The sequence below is a fragment of the Euprymna scolopes genome, chromosome 8 (assembly GCF_053919585.1).
Source record: "Euprymna scolopes isolate OS-2025 chromosome 8, ASM5391958v1, whole genome shotgun sequence".
NCBI lineage: Eukaryota > Metazoa > Mollusca > Cephalopoda > Sepiida > Sepiolidae > Euprymna > Euprymna scolopes.
The window spans coordinates 43,961,992-43,976,971 of record NC_136489.1 but is presented as its reverse complement, the minus strand read 5'-3'; the positions used below and the strand labels follow the sequence as shown (position 1 = coordinate 43,976,971).

At 37.2% G+C, this 14,980-nt stretch overlaps 1 non-coding gene across 1 annotated transcript; it reads left to right on the top strand.

The window, feature by feature from the left end:
- Window positions 1-10,346: 10,346 nt before the first annotated feature.
- Window positions 10,347-10,481, top strand: LOC145284341 (U4 spliceosomal RNA). The gene has a single exon (XR_013868812.1). It is a non-coding gene; the product is annotated as a U4 spliceosomal RNA (small nuclear RNA).
- The last annotated feature ends 4,499 nt before the right edge of the window (window positions 10,482-14,980 follow it).

The following is a 14,980-nucleotide window of genomic DNA, read 5'->3' as shown; positions in this document are numbered from 1 at the left end:
CTTTCCTTAAAGGGTAGAGCCGAAGCGTGCACGACATCTTCCCTCTTGGTATATATATATATTATTCCTTAATTGGAATTTTTTTATTTTGAGATGAGCATGTTTATGTTAATTTGTTATTTCGGACTATTAGTCTCATCTTTATTAGTTGTTGTTTTTTTTTAAATCTTTTTATTGGTTCACAACGTTTCGGCCAACTTCCTCTGGCCTTCGTCAGGTGGTAACCATGACGGATAGGAACTTCGAATCTCCTAACTGCATTCTCAGCCATCACTGCCATCCGTAGTTGTTGTCGTCTCACCACATTTTTGACCAATTACCTCTGGCACGCTTTGGGTGGGATTGAAACCGCTATCTTCAGACAATGTTCATCTGGAACCGTAGAGATTCAACGTCTACGGATGGCAGTGATGGCTGAGAATGCAGTTAGGAGATTCAAAGTTCCTATCCGTCGCGGTTACCACCTGACGAAGGCCAGAGGAAGTTGGCCGAAACGTTGTGAACCAATAAAAAGATTTTAAAAAAACAACAACTAATAAAGATGAGACTAATAGTCCAAAATAAAAAATTAACATAAAAATGCTCATCTCAAAATAAAAAAATTCCAATTAAAGAATAATATATATATATACCAATCGGTACGGACCCGACTATGGAAGATCAGATAATAAATAAATGTGGATTTATAAGATCAAAGAATCCAACCTTGATCGCCCTTCGGGGCCCGTGGCGCAGTTGATAGAGACGTTGAATCTGAAGATAGCGGTTTCAATCCCACCCAAAGCGTGCCAGAGGTAATTGGTCAAAAATGTGGTGAGACGACAACAACTACGGATGGCAGTGATGGCTGAGAATGCAGTTAGGAGATTCGAAGTTCCTATCCGTCGCGGTTACCACCTGACGAAGGCCAGAGGAAGTTGGCCGAAACGTTGTGAACCAATAAAAAGATTTAAAAAAAAAACAACAACTAATAAAGATGAGACTAATAGTCCAAAATAAAAAATTAACATCTTCCCTCTTATCCTTTACCAACTGGCTGTACTTCCCCTGCCTGCACAACACCTAAAATTCTTGTTGAATTCTTGTCCTCACTTCTTTGGGACAAAGGAAGACACTGGATGAGCAGAAAGGTCTGTATTAAACGTCCGTATGAGGGAGGCTGTGAAATGCCAGACTTGAAGTATCATTGAGACATCAACGACAGGTGGCAAAAGTATTTGGTGATTCCATGTCAAATCGTGCAGACCATTTCATCCATACTTTTCTCCAAACTTTCTACAGTTGTTGGTTTCATAAAAACTAGATAATCTGAAATTTGGAGTTATTGACTTATAAGCAATTTACAAAATATTGCATTTTTAATATTTCATTATACAAAATAATAGAAAATCCACTGTTTATAAAGCACTGTGAAAATGAAATTAAAAACATGACGATTAAAAGACCAGGCACGTACAGTATTTTTTTTAAAATAAATATTTGAAAATTCAATTTTTTACAAAGGAAGATTTACACAATACTTTTTTTTACTTGCCATGAACTGGACAATACAACATCTATCTACGACAACTAGAGACTGCTCCAAATACCATCATGGCAATGAAAAAACAAAAGAAAAGAAAACAAAAAGAAAAGTATTGCCTCAAATCTCCCGATGAAGGCGAAGCTTAGAAATTTTAAATAAATAAATATTTATTAAAAAAATACAGCATGCACCCCCTCTTTTGACCAGCATATTTTGGATTTGTGTGCGTGTATATATATATATATATATATATATATATATATATATATATATATATATATATATACACACTCAATACTTGCAACTAATATTGTCCATTCCAAGATCAAGACCAAACTGGACGCCAAGTATCTTGCAAGACCTACCTGTTTAGTCAAAGTACTCCTGAAGGATGTACTCACTTCAAGTACCAATACCTTAGTCAACACCGAAAAAAGGAAACCTGCTCCCATGTGGTATTCAGCCCATAAACCATAATGAGTCAAAACATTCTATTTTTAACAGCAACATCGGCCACACCCGTCTGCCATCAGCATTCACCTGTACAACGTTTACCACTGTAGAAAGGTTGTGCCTAACAAGCAAAGATACTCCCTTGCTATGGCGATCACTGTATGCTGAAAATACGTCCAGACACCAGGCAATGATCGTCAATGGAAATGTTGTGAGTCTTCTGCAACACGGCCACATTTATGTTCATAGACATGAGATCCCTCAGTATCCAAGCGGCTTTGCTTCAGCACCTCATGCCCTTCACATTCATACTAGCCAAGCTCAAGGATGTGACCATTGGACTTTCAGTGTTGATTACCGGCCTAAAATCTTTGGGTATCAGGATGCCACAGGATTGGGTGAGGTTGCCCGAAACAACTCAGACATGACTCATCTGCCTCATGCAATACCTCCGCCATCCAGAGGGAATATCAGTTTTAGGGCCCTATAGAAACAAGGATGGATGTAAATCTGGACCCTCCCTTTGCTACGAGTCGTCAGTTATTTAAGAGAGTCGTACCTTTCTTCCATCAACTTAATATCTACTAAGGGTTCTTTTGCCATTTCTAGGTACGGGCAAAATGAATGCCGATGCTCAAAATGTATAAACATTTTGAGCCCTCACTTTACTTAAAAAAATTCACCAAAAATCAGGTAATTAACCAATTTTAATGAAATTTTCAGTATTTATCAAATAATGATTGCGGAATATAATTAATTAATTATTTTATTTAAATCTCAGTGGAAATGTATTATTTTGTTTAAACAAAAATATCCTTACTAAAATTATGGTTTTCAGTAGTAAATAAAAAACGCAATTTATTTTTGCTTTTTTTTATATAAATAAAGCATAATAATTTTTAACAATAAAAAAAAAAATTTTTTAAAGGAACATTACGAAAAAAGCCCTAAAGTCCATATTAATGAATTCGATATAACTCGAAGAAAAATGAATTTCTCGAACTGCCATTACCATTGAATTAAGCATTGTTTATTTAATATTTTCACACAAAAAAATTATAATAGCAAACATATTTCTACTTTAATAATTTCCTTGCTCGCAATAATGTGAAACTTTAAGCGTAACATAATTTGTATATAATCTCTAACAATAATAAAAAAAATTAATTTAAAAACAGGAACATAAAAAATAATTAAATTAAAAAATGATAAAAATTGATACAAACGTTCAGAATAGGAATGTATGGATAACCGTCTAGGGGAGAAAAATATCTGATACCCCTACCTCCTTTTACTATCATGATTGCATTTTGAAACAGCGTTTTGATTCGCTGAAATTTTGGGTTTCCGTATATTCGTGTTTACAAACTGTTATCGGTTGCGTTTTGCCGAACGGCATGATTACTTGCTTTTTGAGGGCTAATTAAGCTGTATTTTATATAAACAAGGTGTTTTTTTTTTATTTAATTCAATATCTTAAGATTTTACTAATTATCTTAGAAATAGACCCAGAAAACTAATACTAATCTTTTAAAGGATTTTTACAATGAATTTCTTTAACTTCAAAATTTAGCTGAATTGGTTAGCTCACCTTTTTTTTTTTTTTTCACGTGTACAAATATTTTGTTCCTTTACGAAATTAACTTTAGTCTTTAATCTTTCAAATGCAATGAAAAAGTTGTCGGAAACCTACAAAAAAATTATGATAAATCGGCTTTCAAAACTAGGTCCCCCTATTTTTGCCCGCCCATTTTTGCCCGTACCTAGCCATTTCTATCATTGCCCATAGAGCCTTCATATGCCCCACTCTCATGTGATGCATGAAGTTCATCAAAGACGGGCATACAGAAAATTTTAAAGCTGTTGAAGGGTTATGCTAGCATGGCGAGTATCTACTTCACATACCTGATCCCGGATAGAAGAAGGTCCCACATGATGTGGCTCTTTCTGCATATATATGTGACTGGGATCACCCAGCAGCTCTGCCATGGTTTCCTTGGTTATTCTCGTCAGGCTTTTCCTTTTGGGCATCTATGGTGACTAATGATATTATTCTTTTCGCCAGTCTATTGACAGTTTCGGGTTCTGTCAGTCAACTCCTTATATGTTGAGTTGAACAATTGGTGGTAGACTTTTGGTGTTAGTTGGGACTAGGGACCCAACTCTTCTTCTGCTTACTATGGCACTGTCTTTAAGGGCGCTTTTGGCGACGGCATTTTCTGCCCATATGGAATGGATCTATCAGTCGATTTTAGTATTTCTTATGAACGAGGCAATGAAGACCAGTCTACTGGCTTGTCCCTTGGGGACGAGACCACTGGTATTTAGTGTGTGATACCAATTGCCCCACTCCTTTGGGCAGGTTGAGCTCCCCAATCTTCTTCCTTGGATGAGAAATTCTCATTCGAACCTGGACCTGTTTCAGCCATTAAGCTTTGTTGTTGCTGCAATGTTCATCTCCACTTTCTGCAATGCTGCTGTTGCACTGCAGGTCAATGCTGAGATTCCGGTTCAGGTCAACTATTCCCTCAATGGGCTCTTCCCAGTCGCTGGGCACCATGCTTGTAGACGTCTGATCCAAGTCAGTGGCCCTCAGTATCACAAGATCGATGAAGGATGAAGATTTTAATCCCGACCTGAGGATTCCTTTTCTCCTATGGGGTAGGCAGCTGATAGTGGAAGCCCTTTTTCTACAATGATTCCACTAAACCAGATCACCTCCGACAACTGGCCTAAACCTACCGCTGTTAGAGATAACATCATCAAAACTATCAGAGGACAAGACAAGTACTCTAAACTCCTCCTTTATGATGCAGAGGGCAGCACCTGGTGCAGTAGCCCTAAGAATTCTGGCCATGTACCAACGTCTATGCAATAGATACTCAAGTTAGGCACATGGCTGACGCCGGAACCCAGACCAACACTCCTCCCTCCATCTGATTTTACTTGGCCTGATCCAACCACCAGATTTGGCTGACACGCCTTCTGGGAACCGAATCCTATGCTAGTCATTACTATGCTGAAACCCGGACCAGCCCTTCTCTCATTCTCCATACTCTTCCTTGCTCGGACCTACTGATTTTGGCCTGACTGAATATTATGCTATATGTGACTCTAGCTACTCCAGATGCAGACCAGTAAGCTGCTTAAGTCGAGCCTAGAAAGAAGGATACCTGCAAAAAATACAAAACAAAGAAACAGTTGCCCAAAAGTGGGAAGCGGACCAGTGAAACAAAGGAGATGCTTCTCCAAAAGAAAACAAAAAAATAGTAGTAAGGAACCAAACCGAACAAACTAGTCTTTGGGAATCGCAGCAGCAGCAGCAGCACACTACATCAGTTTATTCATGTTTTGCTCCTGTCCTGTTTTTGCATATTAATTATTTTCATTATAAAAATTCATTTGAAGCCGATACCAACCATTGAATGAGCAGTATACAATATTCCAATATATTCTATCGTGTTTTGCTTCAGAATTATTTTTTATTTCAATTTATTTAGTAAAACTACCAATTTATTTATTAAAACTACTTGATTTGTTAGGTTTAGTTATCTGCACTTGGCGACCTTCACCTTGTATGATTTTAGATTTTGTCTAGACGAGGGCAACATTAGGCACAAAGTTCGTTTTTAATTTATATATTTTTTATTCTGCTAAAAATTCACGAAACAAAAAATTAGGCACAAGGCCAATCAAAAATTGGGGAGGGGCCTATTGTCATCTTTGTCACTGTACCTGTACTAGGGTACAGGCTATTCCTAGCTAGAGTTCTCATTCACTATAATACCATAAACACAGCATGGTTTGTCTTCCCAAATCAAATCGTTTTCTTTTGTCATTTTTATTTTGTAAATTTTTATGTGAATAAAATATATATACACATATATATATATATATATATATATATATATATATGTAAAAATAGAATTCTATAAAAAATCGTTTTCTGTACAGACGACCTGGTTCAGATCCTTAGTGTGTGGTTTGGACCGGGTTTCAAGCTTGAAAAGAATTGGTTGGAGGTATAGTCAAAGGTTGAAGCCATGGTCGGCTTATGGGTTCGAAGGAAAATTTCCTTAAAGAGTAGAGCAGAGGCATGTGCTACATACGTCTTTCTTCTCATACTCTGCTGACTGGCCGTACTTCTTCTGCCTGCAAATTACTTAAAATCCCTGCAGTACCAACTGTCCTCGCTTCTTTGGGACAAGAGTAGGATTGAGTTCGCAGATGTGAATGAGGCTTAGGACTGCCCGACTTGAGGTGTCATCGAGATGCCGAGAGGTTGGCTTTCCTGGGTCTAATGTTGACAAAGACGTTGCGTGGAACTCCGTGAAATGACACACAGTTCATCAGAGAGTGTAGAGTGGCGCCCAGGAACCTCCCAAGGTCCAGTTTTGTAGAAATTAATTGTATAAAGAATGGTCGAGCGTTTAGGGTTGTCAAAGGAGGAGATCCACTCCTGGTGGAGCTGGCCGCCAGCTTCAAGTCATCTCAACTGGCAATTGGCCTGAAACACATTACCCCTCAACACCATACAATACAGGACCAGACTAGTGAGTTTCCTGCCTAAGCATGGTGTGCATGGTTCCAGTCCTGTCGGACTCCAGACACCTTAAGTTAAGCCCTGTGTCTAGACTAGGTTCTTAGCTAAGCGAGTGAATGCCCACCCCTCCATCCCTGATAGGAAACCTCCAAGATGTCCTCAGCCCAACTTTTCTCATCTTGGAACAACATCATATACCCTCTCCAATTCTTCCACCTTATTTTGCTTTGAGCCCGTCTAGAACCTTATTTAGATCGACTTGCTTGTTTACAGGCCCTTATCAAGTTGGAAAACAATGGACCGTCTACCATCTAGAAAGAGTTGGGAGGGCTTACTAACATTTTTATTTATTTTTCTCCCCCTCATCCCATGTAAATTAAATAACGAAGTTCATTTTTAATGTACAAAAAATTCTATTTAAAATATAGAAAATACCTCAACAGGCGGTAAAAGAAAACGTGCATTTATATCTTATGCGGTCTACAGATTTTACAAAATTATGACAGCAGATTACTAAAAAGGTAAAAACAAAAGCCCCCCCCCCCCAAATAACAAAGGAAGTTAATATCGTAACAGTCTTGACAAATGTTGTTTAGCAAACAAATGTAAGTTTCAAACGAATGGTATACATATATACATTTTTTTTTTAATGGAGAGTAGACAATGCATTGTGGATGTGTTATCGGCAGCTCCCATAACTCTCGCTTCTCCTAATTTGTCTCTCAGTCCTCATTTCTGAGTGATTTTTCTGATAAAGAAAGAAGAAAAAGCTGTATGTTTAAGCGTTATCTTAAGGAGAATTGCTTCCCAACACCCTGGAAAACCTCATCAGCATGCCCTGTATTTAAGAATTCTGGTGATCGCTCATCTTCCTCTCAGTACAGACCAGTATTTTAAAATCAAATTCAAGTTTTACGATATCTTTTTTATTATTAAATTGTTAGGTGAACGTACAGTATAATTACAAAAAAACCTGCCATGTTAAGAATGGCTTTTTAAATAATAACGTTATTATTTCAGCACGGTAACATAAGTGCATATGTCCCAATATTTTTACTTGCCATTATAATTGATTTAAAATTTCTCATTTTTTTCCCTACGATAAAAATGACAACAAAATCATTGGCACCCATACAGAAAAGGTACCGTGCCGAAATAATGACATTATTATTTAGAAACCCATTCTTAACAAAGGGTGAGTGTTTTGTTACCATTCTGTACCTAACAATTTAATAAATAAAATATACCGTTACACTTGAAAATGCTATAAAAAATAGCACGGTACCTTCTCTGCATAGGCACTAAATAATTTATTCTTGTATCATAAAGAACGGCTACAACCGAATATGAGGTCAATGTGCGTTAGTGGACTAACTGAAGACTTACCTATAAAAAAAAGTTCATATTCAGGGGTCTCGGACGAATATCACATTAAAAAAAAAACAAAAAAAAACTCGCCGACAAGTACTTATTATGATATTAACAGCTTCATTATCCAATGTTTTCTCTCATAGTTTTCACTGTCCACCATTTTTTTTATGCGTGAACGGAAATGTGGAAGAAGCAAAACCGGAAGTAACAGCGAAAGAACGAAAGTGAAAACTCCAGATTTCGGAAGTAGCAATGAAGAAAAAAAGGAGAAAGGGGTATTTATGCAGTTTTGTTATCGCGATAAATCCGTACTTTCACGAATGTTTCTGGGTAGATAACGGAAAGAATCGGAATATGCTGATGCAAAAATGCCCAAAGATAGAAAACCCAAATAATAATTTTAAAAAAAATTACTAATTTCATTAGGAGAAAATAATTAAACCATTTTTTTTTTGTATATATGTGTGTGCTTTTACATGAACAAAACAAGCAGTAATGAGACCTTTTTTTTAGATTTATTATTGCGGAGGTGTTATTACTATTGGGGGGGGGCACTGTTATCAGCTTTTTGTGTGTGTGGAGGGGAGTTTTTTAACGTGAACAAAAACGAAAAAAATTAGACTTTCTCTTTTTTTTTGCAGATTCAATAATTTTTCGTGGTCATATTTGTTTTTTATGTATAGGGCAGAGTAATTGGCAAATTGTCTTTTGCATTAAGAACAGACGATAACAGCGGAAGTAGAGAAGAGTGGGCGGAGAAAGTGGAAGGAAACTGAAAGTAATATTCAGCTACCTGGTTCGATATGGAGATGAAGGGATTTTTTTTTTTTTTTGATTCGTCCCTATTTGTTCAAACACTCAATTTTGTTCCTTTGTTTTGCTTCCTTCCACATTCTCGTGGATCCTTGTCGCGTGTGAAGTAGAGTCAACAAAGTTTCACTTGTGATTAACCGTTTCATGTTCTCTCCTTCGATTCCGCTGTACGCCCTCCGGCAGTTAGATACGATTGTTGTCCTAGGCTAAATGCATTTTTTTTTTTTTTTTTGTTAATGGAAGGAGGGTTTCGGCATTCCTGCTTGGTTTGGTAACTAGAAAACCCTCCTTCTCTGCGAGGTCGTATCCGCCGAAGATCCAGAGTGATTGGAGGGCTCTCGCAACATTATATTTCCTTCTGTTGACGAGCTTTCCTTCTGTCCGTGCTGCAATGAAAACAAAGATGAAACTACTTATCCTGTATTCCTCCTTTTCAATAGACTTCAGAGTCTCTGGGAGTATGTCGGAGAGGTAATAGCTCGCATCGATCCTGAATGGTCAGTGCCCATTGATTTGGTGTATGTCGTCGACAACATGGACCCGCACTTTACTAGGGAGAAATGAATTGCGTTTTTCACGATTCTATCAGTAGGTTAGTAACGTGAACAACACGTCTTGAGGTAATCCATGGGGTTTGATCTGTTTCCAATCGGGATCTGATTTCTTTTATTTTAAGCATTAACTTAAAGTAAAACATCAGATGTGATTAGAAAAGGTTATGTTGCATGGACTTCAATAAAAGATGAGTGCATAACACGAGTTTTTGCATCCAACGAGGTGCTGGGTTAGAATTTGTGTTTTCTCCTTAATGTATGGGCATGCGGTCTTGGGGTCTGTGGAATCCAGCCTGATCAAAAGTATATTAGATTTAGATAGATAGAGTAACCACTTAGAGTGGAAACGTTATAGGTTCTAGGCTAAGGTGAATATGAATGTTGTTCCTATCCCTATTTTTATTTTTTATCGTTAGTAGGAGAGCTTTCAAAGATGCCTACCTTACTCTTTGTTTTGCCCCATGTGTGTTGCTCCTATACGTGTATTAATCTTGGAAGATATCGTTCATTCCATACGTCTCCATCCCGATCAAATTTGTTTCTGAAATATTATCCTCAGGTTCCCTATTAGGAAACGAACAGCTTGTTTTCAATTTTTGTTGGAAAACAGTGAATGTTCTACACTTAGAAGTAGGTAGAGAGAACATTACTAACCCGCCCTGATAGGAATTTTATTTAATTGTTTTCTTTTTCTTACTTTTTGGGTGTATTCTAGTTTTTTCTTCCCCACTCCCATCATCTCACACTTTTATTTTTTGGTTTTTATTTAAAAAAAATAATAACTTTCAATTTGCATATAAATTTTATACTTTGTTTAGTATAAATACATGCTTTTCCTTCTTTTTCATAGAATTGTATATAAAAATCGCAGCATCTGGGGACATTTTAAGTAGGTAAACGCCATTGATAGAATTTTGGTGATAGTGATTAGTTTTGGATAAATGAAGTTTTTGACTAAAAGACAATCAGAGTAAATAGATGACCCTCGACCCCACTTCATCCAACTGGCCTTTTGCCTCAATGTGTTTGGATTCCAAATGAGGCTCTGATAGTATATAATGCCAGAGCCGGGATCAAACATACTAAATAAATTGCGCAGTGGTAATATCATAACAAATGAAGATTTACCGATGCATAGTTATTGCTAGTTTAAAACTATTCCCAATAACCCACGATGACACCCATTCGTGCCAATCGCTATTTCTGACCACCTCTGAGGAGGTAAAAAATACAATCTAAAAACAGAATAATTATAATATACATCTAAGCTTGATAATATGATCAAAGAATTGTATAGCATTGTGATAATGTACATCATTAAAAAAGAAATTAAATAAAATTAAAAATTGCTTATTTCAATGTAATGACTGAACAGGATAATTCAAATTCACTTTTAAAATAATATTTAATAAATAATTCTACAAAAATAATTTGATAAAAACGGATCAATTATTAAATGTATATCCTATGCTAATTTACTGTGCTAAAATGAGATTTCACATTTCTATATGTAAACATCCTGAAAAATGTTGGCCCATAAAACCTACACTTTGGAATTTAAGGAATGTTGTACGAGCCTTTTTCAAGTCTCACACAAAACACACATTCATATTTCAAGCTGTCATATACATACGCGCATACAAACATACGCGCCCACGTCCACACATGTACACTTACTCACATTCACGTATATATACACACACGCTTACGTATACACATGGACGACGTCACTTCCGCTTTCTAAGGAAATACACATGCGCAAAATACACTCTGGAAACGAGTATAAAAACAAGGCGATAAGCTGTTTCTTTCTCTTTGGAACCAACTCTCAACTAGAGAGGTTGGGCGAACAAGCCGCGCGCCGTTTCGGCGCGCGCGCACGCGCACCTCATGCCCACTTCCTACTATGTATGGGGCACGAGCTAATGACTGTATGTATACATTCTCACCCTTTCTCTTTCCACCTACTACTGGCCACTAAGAACACCTTCGCGTCGCTGACTACTAACTGATGACAACTCTGATATCCTCTCCTTTGTCTACACGCTGGACTACCATTCTCAATGTTCCTACAACATTTATTTCTCTTCCCACGCGCGGACATGTTATAACTAAAATGTTCATTTCTTTCAACAGCAAATAAACGACATTTATCTTATCCATTAATTGTGTCTTTGTTTCCTTCAATTCCCATTCGTTTCATTATTATTTTGTAACGGGATTGGGGTATTTATATATCCTAGTCCCCTACAGATTTGGTGACCCCGTTATTTAAATGAAATGGATGAGGTTGAATGAAGCACTCATACACACAGAGACTCTTTCTCTACAAAGATAAACTTTCCCTCTTCACCACTTAACGAGAGACGCACGCCAAGGTATAAACTTTTCCTCTTCACCACTTAACGAGAGACGCACGCCAAGCTATAAACTTTCTTTCTCACCAGCTTACAGCGAAAGACGCACGCAAAACTAACCACGTGTGGTACCCTTTCTTTTACTTGTTTCTTTCACCAAAGACATTCCTGTTCGTTTAATTCAATTTAACATGTCGTTCGTTTCTTCCTCGAGACAATTCATTTTCCCTCGGAACGCGAGAGGAGCACGCATTTCCTCCTATGCCACAAGTCCACAACAAACTGGCGCCCGACTGACTTGGAACGAACAAGCATGGCGACCCTACCGTTTTGAGATTAATTGTTTTGAGCGAGACGCGCGTTTTATTTGATAAAGAAAAAAACGAACTTCTCAACAAAGAAAACCAAGCGAACCAAACCACTACCCACAGGAATAGCTACTACCAACTACAATGACGAACCCTCGTCAGACTCTGCAAAAAAGAAAAGAAAGGGAAAAGAAAAAAAAAAACGAACACGGAGTTGTCGACTTTCATATCGAATTTAAAAACAAATTCGAGCTTGACAAACATTTTCACGGTTTCCTGACATTACCCTGCAACAAACGCGAGGAGCAAAATCACATAGGCCTATGCAATTCCCTCCCGCACAAGCAGACGCAACAACAAAGAAACAGGACATCCCTATCAACACATAGGACGAAGTTGAATCAACAATACGAGTTGAGATGCACGACGCACGCGGATAAACTCAAAACTTGGAAGTTTCGTTGACAGCCAGCAACCACGAACGACTACACAACAAACGCCCGTACAGACAATGTACACACATTACCGCAGACGCACTTGCGAAGACAACAGTAACCAGACCCCGTTCAACAAGAACAAACGCGCGACTAGCGCCCGTCCAAACGATGCACACATTACCGCAGAATCACATGCGAAGCTACCGTCAACTGGACACCGTCACCGTCAACACGAAACAAAAAAATTTTCCTTCCAAACGGAACAATTCACTTCTCTGTCCAAGCAACGCTTTGCACATGTCAACACACAACAGAAACCAAACCAACAAATGTCAGCCAAAAAAAAAAAAAAAAGAGTAAACGCATTTTCCACGCGTAAGTAAATACTTTTTTTTACGAACACACTCCGTTTTTGACATCCCGTTCTTTTTGACGTTGTTTTTCAAACAACCACACCAACAGCAAAAAAAAAAAAAAAAAAACAGGACAAAAAAATCAACTGCCGAAAACATTACTCACAAAAAAATATATATATATATATGTGTATATACATAAATATATATACATTGCATGTATTTTTTTTTGTTTTCCTAGGAAGGGGAGTATTTGTACGAGCCTTTTTCAAGTCTCACACAAAACACACATTCATATTTCAAGCTGTCATATACATACGCGCATACAAACATACGCGCCCACGTCCACACATGTACACTTACTCACATTCACGTATATATACACACACGCTTACGTATACACATGGACGACGTCACTTCCGCTTTCTAAGGAAATACACATGCGCAAAATACACTCTGGAAACGAGTATAAAAACAAGGCGATAAGCTGTTTCTTTCTCTTTGGAACCAACTCTCAACTAGAGAGGTTGGGCGAACAAGCCGCGCGCCGTTTCGGCGCGCGCGCACGCGCACCTCATGCCCACTTCCTACTATGTATGGGGCACGAGCTAATGACTGTATGTATACATTCTCACCCTTTCTCTTTCCACCTACTACTGGCCACTAAGAACACCTTCGCGTCGCTGACTACTAACTGATGACAACTCTGATATCCTCTCCTTTGTCTACACGCTGGACTACCATTCTCAATGTTCCTACAACATTTATTTCTCTTCCCACGCGCGGACATGTTATAACTAAAATGTTCATTTCTTTCAACAGCAAATAAACGACATTTATCTTATCCATTAATTGTGTCTTTGTTTCCTTCAATTCCCATTCGTTTCATTATTATTTTGTAACGGGATTGGGGTATTTATATATCCTAGTCCCCTACAATGTCATCAATTTCGCGTGAAACTAAAATAAATAATCACCGATTTCCAGGCTAATAGTTTCTAACAGGTAGCATTTTAAGTGCGTTTAACCGGAACTATTTTATTAAGGAAGGTAAATTGTATATGTTTTTTATGAAAGGGGGATACCAGGTAAATGCGAAAATTACAGAGTTACTTCGTTGCTGTCAAAAAATGGTCCGTATTGGTTGAAAGAATCGACAAGAGATCATGAAATCAGAAACTCAAAAAAAAAAAGAAGGCATAGAAAATTTTAAGCAAGCGTAATCTTTGTTTGAATTTTTCGATGAATATTATTGGGTTTGTTTTGTCCTTAGCATATTTGGTCATGCGTAGTAGAATTTTGTGTTCTTTTAATTGCCATATCGAGATTTTTTAGTTGATTAATTTGTGGATAGAATTTATATTTATTTTTTCTGTCAATTCTTTAGTTCGCAAGTTGAATGTCTTGATTGTTTTATTATCTTTCCCAAATAATTTTTCGCACTCTGAACTGAAAATACAGTCATAGCCTGGATTTAGTGGATGCTAAGCTATTTTTGGTAAAATATTGGAGAGATAGTTTTTCCTTTCTTGCTGGTAGTCGGTTTTATTAACCTCTACGTAGAAGTTTTCTAACATGCGAAATGAAATGAAAACCTCTAAAATGTTGATAGCATTGTTATACGTATGCGCATGACTAATTAAATATGCACACATATTTTGGGTACTTATGCACTTATTGTATAATGCTTAAATAACATTATTTAGAAAGTCAGTTTTAACATGGGGAGGGTGTTTTGTCACTATTTTGTACTTTCACGTAACAATTTAATAAAAAAAATATATCACAAGACTTGAATTTAACTTGCAAAAAATATTAAAACATAGCGCAGTACAATACACATTGTCAATTTCAACTAGCGATAACCGTGCCTTGGAAAATTCTTATTGGCTTTGGTATCACCACTTCGCAAGTATACTGTTTATGTCTCTCCCGCTGCAAGGTGGGTCTCTCTGACATGAAAAAAGTGCTCGGGCAGCACCGTCGGCATTCATCGGTAACGGTGCTTCAGGCGATCAACAATAAACTAACCTCGTCTTAAAGATGATATTGGAATATAAAAATGATTTCGTACTATTTAATTACGAAGAAACACGCTCGCAATAACATGCTGACATACAGTATTATTATTTATAGTATTATTATTTTTTATAGAAAAAGTAAATATTGGATTTATTTTAAATAATTATGTCTTTATAGTTAAATCATTTTTATATTCTCATCCTGGGAAGAGCCTGGACACGGGTCCTGCTCGTTTTTAATACAT